Source organism: Mandrillus leucophaeus, unplaced genomic scaffold (genome assembly GCF_000951045.1).
Source record: "Mandrillus leucophaeus isolate KB7577 unplaced genomic scaffold, Mleu.le_1.0 Scaffold4, whole genome shotgun sequence".
In the NCBI taxonomy this organism is placed as follows: Eukaryota; Metazoa; Chordata; class Mammalia; order Primates; family Cercopithecidae; genus Mandrillus; species Mandrillus leucophaeus.
In genome coordinates, this window is record NW_012104253.1 from 9,965,609 (window position 1) to 9,979,572 (window position 13,964).

Consider the following 13,964-nt stretch of genomic DNA (forward strand, 5'->3'; position numbering starts at 1 on the left):
AAAAAAAAAAAAAAAAAAAAAGAAGGAAAGAAACAAGAATGCCTCTCAAATATTTGCATGTCTAAGCATTAGGTATATTAATTTTTTTGTTTGTTTGTTTTCCTGTGCCAGCTCACCTGAAAAGCATTAGGTATAAATTAATTAAACTATTGTTGAAACTCTGAAGATGTTGATCTGTGTTAGTGTGTTAGAGTTTTTTTACTTTTTTAAAAAGGAAAGCCAGCATTAGAAAAGTAGTTGGATCTTAGTCCTCAGGAAGTCAGCACAAAAAACTGTATGTGACAACTGTTAGCTCATTGGGGTCGTCTCATTACGTAAGAAAAGGTTTATTTTCATTACAGATATTTAGAGGAGTAATCTGATATGAAATTGCTGGGACAACAACATAGATTACTTTTTAAAAAAACCTTACCTCAAGACTTTCCCTTTTCTTTGCATGATAAAAGAGAATTATTATTATTGAGAGAACAAAGAGTAGGTGCTTAATACATGTTTGCTGAATTGACTTGCTGCAAAACTGCATCAGTGAATTCCAGTGTATAGTTAGGCATAACCGTTGCAAGACACCATTCAAAGGCTACCCCTAGTCACAGCTCTTATTAACATACATTAATACAATCAAGACTGAACGTTTTTGCTTTTGCGGAAAGCTGCGCTGAGAGCAATTGTGGTGGATTAATCAGGGTGCGGGCAGAGATGTAGAAACGCTGAGTGTTGCACAGGATTGACGACAGACATCAGGCCTCGCACGATGATGGGAACCAGCTTAACAGTCTGTCAGTGTGCTGTCCCTGAGTCTGTCGTGGGTCTAAGGCCAGTCAGGCTGGCAGTGGGTAAGCAAAGATGAATGTGAGATTGGGGAGAGCAGAGTCTGCCAGGAGGAGACACCGCACCCCACGAGGAGGTCTCGTTGGATCCCACGCTGGCCTCTCATCCCCTTCAGCCCATGACTGTGCTGCCCTGGGTGAGCTGCAGGAGAGCTGGGTGCTTCCCTCCAGGAGCACTTGACCTGGGTAAACATGGACAGGTTCACACACATGACCCTGACCAGGGATTTGGGACCTGAAGGAGGAGATGGGGCAGGAGCTCGGGGTCTGTGGGCTTCAAGGCTGCTACCTCAACCAAGCGAGCCAGCTGCCCCAGGACTACTGTACGAAACCCATCAGGCCTGCCCCCACACCCAACATGGGATGGGGAGGACAATTTTCAGATTGGATGGACAGAGTCTGCTTCCTATGCAGGGAAGAAGGTGCCCGAGTATGTTGCTGGTGGGCACGCAGATTGTTACAACCTTCTGGGGAAGTAACCTGGCAAAATGCTTTAAAATTACAGAACATCCCTTTAACCCAGAATTTCATAGCTGGCAATCCTTATCACACAAGTAATGTAAGGATAGATGCTCAGTGTTGAATAAATTATGGAAAATTCTTAATAGTTTATAACAATTCATGAATAATTGTAATAATAATGGATAATTCTTAAACATGAAAATAATAAGTTAGCCCTATATCTAGAGACCTGGGGAAGTCTAAAAACAAACTGAGATACAATGTGTATGATATAAAATCATTTTTCCTAAAACAAGGACAATATTATTTGGAAATGTATATATACATGTGTGTGTATATGTGTGTGTGTGTGTGTGTGTATATATATATATGTGTGTGTGTCATCTATTTAGAAGTACTTTTAAGGCCAGGCGTGGTGGCTCACACCTGTAATCCCAGCACTTTGGGAGGCAGAGGCAGGTACATCACCTGAGGTCAGGAGTTCGAGGCTAGCTTGGCCAACCTGGCAAAACCCCGACTCCACTAAAAATACAAAAAATTACCCAGACGTGGTGGCAGATGCCTGTAATCCCAGCACTCAGGAGGCTGAGGCAGGAGAATCGCTTGAACCCAGGAGGCAGAGGTTGCAATGAGCAGAGATCACGCCATTGCACTCCAGCTTGGGCAACAAAAGGAAGACTCCGTCTCAAAAAAAAAAAAAAAAAAAAAAGAAGTACTTTTAAAAGCATGAAGAAAAATTTGGAGAGGAGAAATATAAATACTAGGTTGTAAAAATTGGTTATGTTGGGGGCTAGGGAGTGAAGGTGACAAAGAGAAAAAGGCAAATATTGGACTAGAATAACAACAAATCTCGTATTAATTAATGAAGATGATCTCAAAGAGGCCTTTACTTAAGACTAAATAGGTGTGTTTATATGTAACTTATCTATTAATACTTTGTGTTGAAATGTGTTTTGAATGATATTAATGTAACTACTGTATCCTTCTTATGGTTACTTTGTATATGGTAAATTTTCTACTACCATTTACTTTTAGTCTATCTGTCTTTATAACTAAAGTACATCTCTTTTATCCATTCTGACTATTCTACCTTTTAATTAGAGTGTTTAGGCCATTAACATTTAATGTGATTATTGATATTACTGGATTTAAATCTACCACTTAATTATTTATTTTTGTTTGTCCCTTTGTTATTTTTAACTTTTTTAAAAAAAATAATGTTAAATTTACTGGTTAGATGCAGTGGCTCAAGCCTATAATCCCAGCACTTTGGGAGGCTAAGGCAGGCGGATCACCTGCGGTCAGGAATTCAAGACCAGCCTGGCCAACATGGTGAAATCTTGTCTTTACTAAAAAAATACAAAAATTAGCCAGGTGTGGTGGTGGGAACCTGTAATCCCACCTACTCCAGAGGCTGAGGCAGGAGAATTGCTTGAACCTAGGAGGCAGAGGTTGTAGTAAGCTGAGATTGCACCACTGCACCCTAGCTTGGGCAACAGAGCGAGACTCTGTCAAAAAAAAAAAAAAATTATAGAGAAGTTGCAAATATAATTGCTATAAATTAAATGTTTCTGTTCCCCCAAAATTCACATTGTGGAAGCCAAGATAATGAGATTTGGAGGTGGGGTCTTTGGGAAGTGATTAAGTCATAAAGGTAGACCCCTCAGGAATAGGATTTGTGCCCTTATAAAAAGAGGAGGAAACCTGGGATCTCTGTCTCTGTCTCTCTCTGTCTCTCTCTCTGTCTCTCTGTCTCTCTCTCTGTCTCTCTCTCTGTCTCTCTCTCTGTCTCTCTTTCTCACTCTCAACTGCCATGTAGGATACAGGAGAAAATGGCCATCTGCAAATCATAAAATGGGCCCTCCCCAGAACCGACTGTGCTGGCATCCTGATCTCAGACTTTCAAGCCTCCAGAACCATGAGAATTAAACATCCGTTGTTGAGGCCAGTCAGTCTGTGGTATCCTTTTATAGCAGCCAGAGCCAATTAAAGTCATAGTACAGAGAGTCCCATGTACTCCTCACTCAGTTTCCCCCACTGTTAGCACCTTATATTATACCGTGCCATTGTACATTTGTCACAAATAAAAAACCAACATTGGTACGTTATTATTGGTACATAACTAAACCCCACACTTTATTTGGATTTCATCACTTTTTCTATCCTCTTTCCAGTCCAGGTTACCATATTGCGTATTTAATCATATCTCCCCTGTCTCCTCTGGTCTAAGATGGTTGCTTAGTCTTTCCTTTGTTTTTTCTGACCTTGACAGTCTTGAGGAGTACTGGCCAGGTGTCCTGTAGAATATTCCCCAAATGGATGTTTTTCTCATGATTAGACTGGGGTTATAGATTTTAGGAAAGGAAACCATGGAAGTGAAGTGTCCTTATCTTCTCATTTGGGGAGGTTCATGATATTAACATGACCCATCACTGGTGATGTTAACGTTCGTCTCATGGTTAAGGTAGTGTTTGCCAGGTTGCTCCATGGTAAAGTTACTCTCTCTCTCTTTTCATACTCTTCCACTATCTGGAAGCAAGCCACTAAATCTAGCTCGACCTGAAGGTGGAGGGAAGGGAGTGGGAATTAAGCTCTACTTCATAGAAAGGGAGTATTTACACATATTTTTTGAAATTCTTTTTAAGGAAGACTTGTTTCTTGTCCCTGTTTATTTGCATATGTATTAAATCATTTATTTATATAAGTGAGGACTCACATATGTGTGTTTTACATTTTGGGTTATATTTCCGTATTATTTATTTTGTGGTTCCAATTGTTCCATCTCTGCTCATTGGAAGCCCTTTGTAGTTGGCTCTTATATCCCTTTGATTTACCCTAATCTAAGGTATGATCAGATCTACTCTGAACTTTTCAACTTTTCAGTTGTAGGAGGCAGTGAGATTTGTCTCCCCCTTTTCATTGCTTCAGCTAATTTTGTATTTTTTTTAGTAAAGACAAGATTTCACCATGTTGGCCAGGCTGGTCTTGAATTCCTGACCTCAGGTGATCTGCCTGCCTCAGCCTCCCAAAGTGCTGGGATTACAGGCGTGAGCCACTGCACCTGGCCAGTAAATATCTGCCATTGCATAAGCAAAAAAAGACCTGATTAACAGATATAATATATAACAAAATCAGGTAAATAGATTATTTCACTTTGAGCTTCCTGGAAGCCAAAGCAAAAAGGGAAATAGTATGGATTATATAACACTTGTCTGATTAAAGGAAACATACCAAACTATTAATTTAATCCCTGATTCAAATGTGACAAATATAAAGATCTTTACTCATGAGGATATTAAGTAGCATAAGGATTTTTCTAATGATACCACAACATTCTGATTTAGAAGCAAAGGATGTTATTATTTTGGTGGCTTTTAATAAAAAGGCATTTCTGTAAGAAGTTCCTGTGGCCTAGGAACCAGCTTTTCATATTCTAACCAGATACAGACAGACAGCTTAGGGAACCAGAGAATGGAATGCATAGTCTTTGTCTCAGACTATTTTTTTCAGGATCCTTGGGTATTTGATGGATAGCAGTCAAATGATCTTTTAAAAAATAACACACTCTTGGCCAGGCATGGTGGCTCACGCCTGTAATCCCAGCACTTTGGGAGGCGGAGGCAGGTGGATCACCTAAGGTTGGGAGTTCGAGACCAGCCTGACCAACATGCAGAAACCCCGTTTCTACTAAAAATACAAAATTAGCTGGGCATGGTAGCACATGCCTGTAATCCCAGCTACTCAGGAGGCTGAGGCAGGAGAATCGCTTGAACCTGTGAGGCAGAGTTTGAGGTGAGTTTGACGCCACTGCATTCCAGCCTGGGCAACAAGAGTGAAATTCCGTCTCAAAACAAAACAAAACAACAAAAAAAAAACACTCTCAACAGATGCATACAGTATTACTGAAAGGGTACTGATCTATTATTATAAGCCAGAATTACAATTCTAGCATTTGATCTGGAGATTTAATTTTGCAATTTCCACTGATGCTAGTGAATTTCACATCAATTTCTTTACCTATCAGTCCAGCAAAGCTCCTTTTAACTTGTCAGCAGAGCTTAAGGGGATTCCTCCTGAAGAAAGTGTGCTTTAACACACAATGGATAACAGGTTTGGAATGCAAGGAGGTAGTGAGCCCGAGGAAAATCTCCTCCCAGAGAGCTGCTTTTATTCCCATTGCCTTTTTCCTTCCCTGTAACTTCAGATTTTTGGTACCTCCTGCTTGCAGACTGTATGTGACTGCTGAGCATTCTATCCACAGCCCCTCTGGATCTCCATCAGAGCTCCAAGCTTGCATTCCATTTGCATTAGGAGCCCACCTTGCAGCCGGCTGGCCTGCCTCCTGACTCCAGATGTCATCTTCAGAAAGCTTTACCTTCCAGTGGCTGAGTTAATCCTCTTACCAAGGGTTTGGCTGCTTTTTAACTTCTAGAGGTATTTTCCTGCCACTGGCCAGCTTTTTTCTTTTTCTTTCTTTCTATCTTTTTTTTTTTTTTTTTTTTTTGTCATTGAGTTTCTGTGGTGCTGTAGGATTTAAAGTGGGATAGATTAGCCTGAGCAAAAGACTTCAAGTCAGGCAGATCCAGTAGAACAAAGGAATTTCAGTCCCCAGAGAAGCTGGTGGCTTGGAAGAAACTTCAAACAGTATCCAGAACCCAGACCATGGAGGAGCAATTAGTTTGAAAAACTCAGAGGCCTGGTGTTAGGCAGTGTGACCCAAACAGCAACCATCCATACATTCCACATCAGCCTAACACCTATACCATGGTTTACTTGATATTTCCCTTTATTTATTTATTTTGGAGACAGAGTTTTGTTCTTGTTGCCCAGGCTGGAGTGCAATGATGCAGCCTCGGCTCACTGCAACCTCGGCCCCTTGTGTTCAAGTGATTCTCCTCCCTCAGCCTCTCAAGTAGCTGGTATTACAGGTGCCTGCCATCACATCCAGCTAATTTTTGTAGTTTTAGTACAGATGGGGTTTCAACATGTTGGCCAGGCTGGTCTTGAACTCCTGACCTCAGGTGATCTATCCTTCTTAGCCCCCCAAAGTGCTGGGATTACAGGCGTTAGCCACTATGACTGGCCTACTTGATATTTCTTTAAATCATTTCATGTTTTGAAGCTTAAATGCTTTTACATAAAAATAAAACATTCTGGGCCTGACCAGCCAGGGCTCCAGGGCCTTCCAGCTCCCTGGGGCTTTGGCTGTGGAGCTATAGGCCTTCAGAGACTAGGTATGGACCCAGCCACTCACGCTGAGTGCCTCTCCTTAGAGCCCAAAGGAGATCCAGAGAGGACAAACGGAAGGACTAGGTCAGCAGGGCCCAGGCAGAGGCCCTGTCGCATCCTCTTCCACACCCTGCCTTGCAGGCTGCCTCAGAGAACACCCACACACACCGTACTCCCAGCCTCAGGGACCAGTGGGGATGACAGATTGCTATACAGCAGGTAAACATGCAGTAATGAAGGACAGTCGGTTCTAGAAGTTAGCCCATGGAAAAGACATGGGCCTCACCTACCAAATGTAAAAAAAGAGTTGGCAAATACATCTCCCTGATACCCCTCTCTCAAGTCCACTAGAATTTCTAGAATGTGGAGTGAGGCAGGGTGTTGCAGAATGGAAACCACAACTGGTTCCAGCCTGGGGGACCGTTTGCGAAGGTTACCTTTGCCTTGTTGGTCCTCGAGTATTTTCACAGGTGAACAGCCAACTTCAGCAATAGTCCTTGGAGTCTGTAGTATGATCTTTTCAGATTGGGAAGCGTTTAGATGGTACTAAGTTCTCATCAGGGCAAAATAAAGTGCGCCCTCAGAGGGATTTAGCTTCTTCCATTTCTTCCTGCATCATTTGTTCATTCATAGAGAACAAATATGAGATTGAATAGTCCTGAACTCTGAAACATTTTTTTGTCCTGGAAGTGCTTTTGTGGCCAACAATGTACATAGCATTTGCGGATGAAGTGAGCTCTGGTGGTGGTGTCTGGTGGAAGTTCAAAGCCTTTAATTGTGATCCCAGCATTTCCCAGCCCCTGGAATTGGGGAGCTGTGGCTTTGAGGATTAGTCACCTCAACTGAGTCCCTTTCCATATTTGCTCGTGCAACTGGGAGAAAGGACTGAATTCACAGAAGCCTTGCAAAGAAGGACATTGCTATCTTTTCGAAATTAACAGGCAATGCCGTTTTTTTGTACTTAGAAGGAGACTTTGCAAAGATGGGTTAAGTTTGGAAGGACGGTTGTGTGCAGACTCGTTTTTGTAACTCTGAGGAGCAAAAATGCCTAAATCTAGCTGCATGCTTCTTTTCCAGAACATGACACCCTGCCCCTTTATTTGTTGAAATGGTTGAAACTCTTCACCATCAAAAAGGCTCAATTTCTTTTGCCACTGTAACAGACTGAAAGCCTGTGATGATGGGCAGTGATGTTGACTTGGGCAGAATGGAGCCAATGAATAGCTCCAGTCCGCAGGGCCGGGGAGGGGGTGCTGAGGTCTCACCCTATGTGGGGAGAGAGTGGCATGGGGGTGTGGAGGGCTAGGAAGTGACTGCCTCCCGATTGTTGGGATGCCCTGAGTTTCTCAGTCCAGTGTTCAGTATGCTCTTCTCTGTCTTTATTTTTGTGACTTTTTGGCAGCACAGACCCTCTGGAAAACATTCGTTTATGGTGACCTTATAATAATGCAACGTGATATTTTTCATGATGGAATGCTTGGACCCTATTTGCCCAGTTAAACTTTACTGTATTTTGTAATAGAGAATCTCAAAATCGGCCGGGCGCAGTGGCTCACACCTGGCAATCCCAGCATTTGGGAGGCCAAGGAGTGTAGATCACCTGAGGTCAGGAGTTTGAGACCAGCCTGGCCAACATGGTGAAACCCCATCTCTACTAAAAATACCAAAATTAGCCAGGCATGGTGGCGGGTGCCTGTAATCCCAGCTACTCAAGAGGCTGAAACAGGAGAATAGCTTGAACTGGCGGGGGTGGAGGTTGCAGTGAGCCGAGATTGCGCCACTGCACTCTGGCCTAGGTGAAAAGAGAGAAACTGTCTCAAAAAAACAAACAAAAAAAGAAAAAAAGAAAAAATCTCAAAATGCAGGGATGTATGGGAGGTGTGGTTAAACCTGAAGTCCCAGAAGCCCTGAATCCTAAAATGTATGTTCAAAGAGGCACATTCTGAAATTTACAGATGAGGAAGAGGGATGAAAAGGAATCTATTTTTACATCACTACAGTAAATGGAAAGCAAGCGTCACTGGCATATGGAGATGAAAACAGCCACAGAGAAAACACCAGTGATGATGAATATGATGGATGAGAACATAGCACAGTGGCATTACTCCATTCTAGCTCATCTTTTTATTTGGGGAGGGTTCTTGCCTTCAGGACTGCATTGTCTGTGTTAAAAAGAATGGACTTTATTCTAGAGGTTATCAGAAGTATCAGAATTATATGAGTTGAACAAGAAGAACCTTTGGCTCTGTCATTCAAAGCCAGTTAACACCCTTTCCCATGTCCCAGCACGTTGGGGGACTAGGTACTAGAAAGAGACCAGACTGTCTATAGGTTATCCTGGGCTGCAACCGCAGTTTTGCCCTTTCTTAGCCATGGGGCCCTGGGCAAGTTCCTTGCTGTCTCCTTTTTCCCATCTTTAGAAGCTGTGACACTAATCTCTACCTTTGAGATCTGTTGTAAGGATTGGAGATCCCTTTCGACATGGCAGAATGTGCCTTGCATGGTGCCTAGCCAGCATACAGCCAGTCTTCAGTACGTAGCTTTGATTACAAAAGATCAGGAAGTCCGTGGCTAGACAAAGAGCTCCCAGTCTGAGTTTAAACTGAGGAGCATGGTATTTCTCTGCATTATGTATGTATTATAAGAATCACAGAAAGGTCTGGGGGCAGTGGCTCATACCTGTAATCCCAGCAATTTGGGAGGCCAACTTGGAAGGATCGCTTGAGGCGAAGAGTTCAAGACTAGCCTGGGCAACAGAGTGAGACCCTGTCTCTATGAAAAATATATTTAAAAAATTTAGTCAGACATGGTGGTGTAAGTCTGTGTTCCAAGCTACTTAGGAGGCTGAAGTGGGAGGATTGTGTGGTGGCTCACACCTGCAATCCCAGTACTTTGGGAGGCCAAGGCGGGCAGATCACCAGAGGTCAGCAGTTTGACACCAACCTGGCCAACACGGTGAAACCGAATCTCCACTAAAAACACATAAATGAGGCTGGTGTGATGGCGGGTACCTGTAATCCCACTACTCGGGAGCCTGTGTGGTGAGTGGAGATCATGCCACTGCACTCCAGCCTGGAGGCAGAGCAAAACTCCATCTAAAAAAAGAAAAGAAAAGAAAAAAGTCCCAGAGGAGAAGCTAAAAATGAACAAAGATAATGAATATTTCTCCTGGCTCTCCAGACAATTGCCAAATTGCTCTCATTTCATCGGTTTGGCAAACATGCAGTGCTTCATATTGCGGTTCTGCCCCAGAGTGACAAAACAGACCGTTCACAGCACTGTGTCCACATCCATTTCACTGCATCTGGATCACACTGAGTGTTATACTGTGTTTGTCTTTTTTTCCTGGTTAAGTAGCACCCCTTTCTTTGTACTGGAGGTCTCCCTTGGATGTGATTAATGGGTTTACATCCTAGCAGCATTAGGAACCTCCAAGGCAGGCACAAGCTGCAAGTCAGTCCTCCTACCCAAACTTCAGTGTTGCCATCTATAAAGTGAAAGGCTTGGAATAGATGCCCATTGACACATGGGTAGCCATCCTGGAAAGAAGGTGTCATTGTTATAACCATTTTTCTGATGAGGAAACTGAGGTTTGGCAACACTGGGCAGCTTGCCTGAGCTTGTATGAGTGGTTAAGTGCTGGCTCTGTCTGAATCGTGGTTATTTTCCATGCTGCATGAGCTGTACTGAGAGGTGCTTTGGGGAGGGTATCTTGTCTGGCGTATGTACAAGTCCTGCAGAGATTAACAAGGAAGAGGCCAATTTTATCTCCAGGATAGAAAAGATTTTTTTTTTGTTTTCAGTTTTTGTGTCTGCATGATACCGGCACTGCCGAGCCCCCACACCCCCACCAGCTACATCCCCCAACCACCTACTTCCTGAAGGACTTCTTGGCCTGATAAAAATAATCAGGGGCCCTTAGCTGGGATGCACTGGTGTTACATGAGTAGGCCCTGGGTCCTAGACCGCCAGGTCCTTGTCAGTGCCCCGGCTTTCCGTCCTTTCTCTAGCCCTGGATCTGCCCTGCTGTCTTCATGGGTTTTGCAAATCAATGTACCCTTTCCTTAACTTTAACAAGTTGACTCTGAATTTCTTTGAGATATTTACCTTCTCTTGTTTTAAAATGAAACCAGAGTCGAGGAGAGCTTCCATTCTAAATGCTGACTGTGGCAAATCACCACTAGTTAGAGTCACCTCTAGAAATTTATCAAGGAAGTTTCTTCTTTCAGTAGTAACTCATGGTTTTCAGGATTCATAGACTTGGAGAGATGGAAGGAGCTAGAGAGCCCATGTAGCTGAAGAACTGTAAATTCAAACATCTACAGGAGCCAGAAATGATACAAGTGAGTGAAGTGGGGCAATAAGGAGTGGTAGGGACTGTGGTATGCTGGGGCACTGGACCGCACATGTTCCATGTGTAGGGCACAGCACTGCTCAGATCCCCCATGTTGTTACCGTGAACAAAATAGACCCAATACTGCCCAATTTTTCATTTTTCTTTTCTTTTCTCCTCTTTTTTTTTTTTTTTTTTTTGAGACAGAGTCTTGCTCTTGTCGCCCAGGCTGGAGTACAATGGTGCGATCTTGGCTCACTGCAACCTCCATCTCCAAGTTCAAGTGATTCTCCTGCCTCAGTCTCCTGAGTAGCTGGGATTACAGGCACCCGCCACCACGCCTAGCTAATCTTTTGCATTTTTAGTAGAGTCGGGGTTTCATCATGTGGGCCAGGCTGGTCTTGAACTCCTGACCTCAGGTGATCCACCCACCTCAGCCTCCCAAAGTGCTGGGATTACAGACGTGAGCCATTGTGCCTGGCCTAATCTTTTATTTTTCAGGAGATGCTAGAACTCCTAATTTTTAGAAATCTGTGCATTTGAAAACGTGAACATTATTTAATGGAATCATTTTACCCCCTAAAAATACACATAAGATTTGAATTCTGAGAGGAAAAATGTGCAGGCCAAACAAATGTCTCGTGTTGATAACTCCGGTGTGGATAAGGGTTTACACGTTTTGCTTGAGTGGTAGTCTCTATTTTACGGATATGGGAGCTGAAAACCAGAGAGAGAAAATGGTAATTATTGAGCATTCTCTGCCAACAGTTCAGGGGCCTTCAGAGAGAAAAAGCTGTAATGCCAAAGTACGGCATTTCAAAGTCATGGGAGAGCAAATTTGGGTGCAATAAGGGCTAAGTGTAAAAGTGAGCATTTGTTGGTCACCGGCTACATTCCAGGCACTATGCAGAAATATATCTCTTATAGTCCTCACAGCTAAATAATTCATCCACTTCACAGATGAGGAAACCAAGGTTTAAGGATGATAAATCAGAATAAAGGGTGGGTCAGTGTTCAAGAGTCCATGCTCCTACTACTGGTAGCTATCTTTTTTTTTTTTTTTGGAGACAGGGTTTCACTCCCATCATGCAGGTGGAAGTGCAGTGGCAGTATCATGGGTCATTGCAGCCGCCACCTCCCGGGCTCAGATGATCTTCCTACCTCATTCTTTTTATTTTTTGTAGTGACAAGGTCTTACCATATTTGCCCAGGCTGGTCTCAAACTCCTGGGCGAAAGCAATTCGCCCACCTTGGCCTCCAAAAATGCTGGGATTATAGGCATGGGCCAACGTGCCTGGCCAGTTAGCTGTCTTCTTGGGGAATGAGCCTCCTGCCCTTGGATGTGTCCATACAGAGGCTGTATTGGTGGAATGAGCCTTGTATTGGGTGGGAAGCAGGACCAGATGCCACTCAAGGCTTTTGTTGTTGTTGTTTGTGCTCTTGTTTTTTGAGATGGAGTCTCACTCTGTCACCCAGGATGGAGTGCAGTGGCCCAATCTTGGCTCACTGCAACCTCCACCTCCCAAGTTCAAGTGATTCTCCTGCTTTAGGCTCCCAAGTAGCTGGGATTACAGGCATGCACCACCACACGTGACTAATTTTTGTATTTTTAGTAGAGACAGTGTTTCACTGTGTTAGCCAGGCTGATCTCAAACTGCTGACCTCAAGTAGTCCTTGGCCTCCCGAAGTGCTGGAATTACAGGTGTGAGCCACTGTACCCAGCCTCCAGGTGTTTTTAAGACTGGGCTAACCTTGACACTGGACATTTTGAGCTGGATATTTCTTTGTGCTGGACTGCATAATTCTTTGTTTCTGTATATTGTAGGCTGTTTAGTGCTATGTCTGGTTCTCTCCAGGGACTCCCCACATCTCTAGATCCTGTAGTACCTCTTCTCTCCCCTGAGTCATAAGGGCCAAGTACGTCTGGAAACTGTCAAATTCTCCTGTAGAGCAAAATTGCCCCCAGTTGGGAACCACTTCTTTAAGATTTGGGATTTTTATGAATCTATATTAGTGATTTTTTTTAATATCTCTTCCGACAGTGCTGAGCGAAAAAAGTAAGAAATAGGAGTCTTATCACTCAATACTACCTATGTAAATTAAAAGACTTGTGTGCAAATAGGATGCATACAAGGGACACACAACACGTGCATTCGAATGGTTGCCCATGGGAAAGGGGAATGGGGGGAATGAGGATAAAATGCAAGAAATGCAGTACACAAATCAAAAGAGATGTCTTGAGTGGACCAATGGTGAGAGTGAGCTACGCAATGAATACAGGGTGCGATGAACCAATACTTTTCCCCAAAGTTAATTTTTTTTTTTTAAGAAAATAAAGTCCTCTGCCATTGTTGAGAAAGGATGGCCAGATTCCCCAGCACTCTTGTCATTTACAAGACCTTGTTTCCCCATCCACACTGGAGGCTTCATCCTGATTTTTTATCTTCCTGCCACAGTTCCTTCCGCACCATGGCTGTTGTCATCTTGAATGTTCCAGCCTTGCATGCCACGCCGAAAATCAAGTCCCATGTCTGCATAGTATGTCCCCTGGACATATTGTCATGAACAAGCCCAGGAACTTTAGGATAATATAATAGCTCTGGGACTTCTAGATGGAAACAAGAAAAAGTTCCCATCTCACATCCCTGCCAACATTTGCAAACTGTAAATAGGAGTATTTGAGGTGAAAAATAGGGAATGGTTACGTAGCCACCATGGAAATCTTTGGCCTGGGAGACATTTGGAATAACGGGGTGGCACAAAGAACCCTGAGACATACTTGCACCGATATTTTTAATCTCTTGTCACCACCAAGCACCTCTAGATTTTGTGTGCTGCAGCACTATCAAGCTGCTGAAGTTGGAAGCCAGAATTAATAGTGATAATAATAGTGGCTGCTATTCACTGATCATCTACTTAGTGCCAGGTGCTGGGTACAAGGACCTTCGCATAGGTTCTTGCTAATGACTTTTCATGTAGGGAAGAAGTTTGGATCTCAATTTTTTTCCTTTTAATTTATTTATTTTCTTCTTTTTTTAAATATACATATTTTTGAAACAGGGTATAGCTTGTCACCTAGGCTGGAACGCAGTGGGATCATGCATTCCACTGAA